The sequence below is a fragment of the Myotis brandtii genome, unplaced genomic scaffold (assembly GCF_000412655.1).
Source record: "Myotis brandtii unplaced genomic scaffold, ASM41265v1 scaffold930, whole genome shotgun sequence".
NCBI classification, from domain to species: domain Eukaryota; kingdom Metazoa; phylum Chordata; class Mammalia; order Chiroptera; family Vespertilionidae; genus Myotis; species Myotis brandtii.
In genome coordinates this window covers 677227-680020 of record NW_005371837.1, presented here as the reverse complement: position 1 = coordinate 680020, position 2794 = coordinate 677227, and the positions used below count along the sequence as shown (strand labels likewise).

The window sequence follows — 2794 nt, the reverse complement described above, 5'->3', positions numbered from 1 at the left end:
CTGTTACAGAGATGCCCCGGCTGCCAGGCAGTCCAGTACGGCTGCAATGCCAGTCCCGAGCATGGACTCCAGGGGGAGGAGGGGTTTGGGCCCAGCACTGAGAACCCAGCCTCTGCATACGTTCAGGGCCCCAGGTGACTCTACCAACCTCCTGCCCTCAGCCCAGGGAGCGAGCGTGAGCCTGGGGCACAGCTGTGCTTCCTGTGGGTCTAGGCTGGGCCCCAAGGGTATGACTAGGGGGCCCCCTGGAGCCAGTAACCGCAGGAGGCCTGCTGGGAACTCTCAGGCCCCTCACAGACGGGAGGGGAGGGAGGGGCCTCCGTGCGCTCGAGGAGGCTGCCTGAGCTTCCACCTCCCAGGGCCCAGCAGGTCCAGGCCTGTCCGGTCCCTCCTGTGCGGCCCCAGAACCAGGCTCTGGCCCTGAGTCCCGCCCTCCGGCCGGCCCAGCAGCTCTGCACACAACAGTGAACGGTGGGTTTCACCGCTGGCAGAGACGCGTGGGCCGACAGCTGGCTGCGTGCGCCAAGCCCTGCGTGTCACCCCCCAACCCCAGCCCCCCGTGCGCTGCGTTCACGGTGACAGAGGGACAGAGGGACAGACGAAGGACAGCTGGGGGAGCCCAGGACGGATTCCTCCCCCGCGGGCTTGGCGGAGGTTCCGTCTGCTGGCGCGCAGGAGGGATGCAAAGTGAGCTTGGTTTTAGCAAATCTTCTCTCTGGGATATTAAAGATGTAAACTCCCTGTTCCCACAGAGAAGCTGTGAGTCCAAACGTTAACACTGAACGCAGATTAACAGAGCGACGATGGGAGCTGGGGTGGGGGAGGGGGTGGGATCGCAGGCCCCAGGCTTCGGGAAACAGGAACCCCTAACGACCAAGCAGGACCCGCGAGCCCCACAGCAGGCTCGCCGACCAGTCTGCTGGTGCTTACTCATCTCGGTTCAGTCGCTTCCATCGTCGTCTCGGGGAAGCGCTCACATGCTCCCGGGACAAACAGCATCTCTCTTCCTGGGACGGAAAACAGACTCCTCGTCTTCAATGAAGTGAGCGACGCCAGGCTGGGAGTGGGGCCATGGGACTCAGTCACAGCACAGGCCCCGTGAAGCGCATGCGCCCGCGCTCCCGGAGGGCCGAGCAGTTAGGCAATGATCACACACACACACACACACACACACACACACACACACACACACACACACACACACACACACAGTTGTAATAAAAAATTAGCCCTCTGTCTTCATGGTTTTGTTTATTATTTAAATATATATATATATATTTTTTTTACTGATTTCAGAGAGGATGGGAGAGGGAGAGAGAGAGAAACATCAATGACGAGAGAGAATCAGTGACTGGCTGCCTCCTGCACGCCCCCCATGGGATCGAGCCGGCACCTGCCCGCACCTGCCCGCAGGAGGGTGGGAAGCCAAGGAACCGCTCTGGCCTCCAGAAAGGAAGGACTCAGCAGGCAGGAGAAAGGGCAAAGGAGCGGAGCTGAGCGCAGACAAACACAGAGACAAAGGAGCTCCAGGAGATGCAGGGGAGGGAAGGCCGCTGGAGAGCTGGGCCTCCTTCATTTGCAAGGAGCTCTGAGCAGGTTCCTTCCCCTGTGGAGACCAGAGACGTTAGGCCTTGGGTGGAAGGGCCTCGGCCGCAGGAGGCAAAGCCACAGGAAGGAGGCAGCGAGCACCTGCCAGCGCGTAAGGCTTGGGCGGCGACCATTTCCAACAGGCAGTGATCAATCCCTTTTCAAAACGACAGCAACGTTCCTGGACATGTAACCCAAACCAACCACAGCCCAGCGCCCACTCAGATGCCTCCACAGGGAACGTGCGGGGCTCTGGCGGCAGCACCAGGAACGGCATCTTCCCGCCTCGGTGTGAACGTGCCCTCAGGTCTGCCTCCGTCTTCGTGACTGTGATCGAGCCGCTGCAGGGCACTGCCCGGCGATGGGCCCGACTGGCTGGTAAGTCCCAGACGCGGGGCCTGCGACGCCTCCCGTGCTTCCGTGCACACAGGCTGCGGCCCCTCTCCGTGCGCCTCTCTCCTAAGGGACGCTGTCGAGAGGAATGACCGGGAGGGGCTGGGTGTCCTGCTTCCAGGCACCGGCTGGAGAGACGCTGCCTTCGGAGGGACGTCTGAGCCCACCTGGGAGGTGTCCGCTAGGGCAGGGTGGCCTGTGCTGGTCCGCGAGGTCCGAGGGCCTGGCGACCGCTGCCCTAGGCCCATGTTCTTACTGGTTTCTGCCTGACGACCTACCCGCCGTGGTCACACTGAATCCACAGACCAACTGAGAACTGCCGTGCTATCAGTGTCGACTTCCAAAACATGAACGCGGTGCATTTCTCCATTTATCTAGGTCTGTAACCTCTTAGCAACGTTTCATGGTTTCAGTACTTTTGTTAAATTTATTCCTATTTTAGTTTATTTTTAGATGCCATTATAAACTAATTGTATTTTTCCATTTTCAAATTGTTTATTGATAATATATATAGAAATACAATTAACTTAGTTTGGAATATTGGCTTTTATGTCCTGTAATCTTCTTAAAGACTATTTTTTCTTTGACTCCCTATATATTTACCTATAGTGTCATGTGACCTGAGAATAGCCTTACTCTTCATTTCTAATCTGCATTCTTTCATGTCTTCTTCTCTGGGTGGGATCTGAGGAGCGAGGGTGAAAGCCGGCACCGGTGGGAACGTAGAGACCAGACCCCGAGCCCTGCAGCCTGGTGTGGGTGAGGCTCGCCTGCGGCACTACCAGCCGGACGGGAGGCTCACGGCGCTTCCAGG

The 2794-nt window shown here is 58.4% G+C and overlaps 1 protein-coding gene across 1 annotated transcript in view; it reads left to right on the top strand.

The window, feature by feature from the left end:
* The window catches only part of LOC106724692 (basic proline-rich protein-like), a 20088-nt gene extending 17762 nt beyond the window's left edge, over positions 1 to 2326 (top strand). Inside the window, exon 3 of the mRNA XM_014533027.1 lies at positions 1761 to 2326. The gene's annotated coding sequence lies outside the window, so the exon portion shown is untranslated. The remainder of the gene's footprint in view (positions 1 to 1760) is intronic.
* Positions 2327 to 2794: the final 468 nt, after the last annotated feature.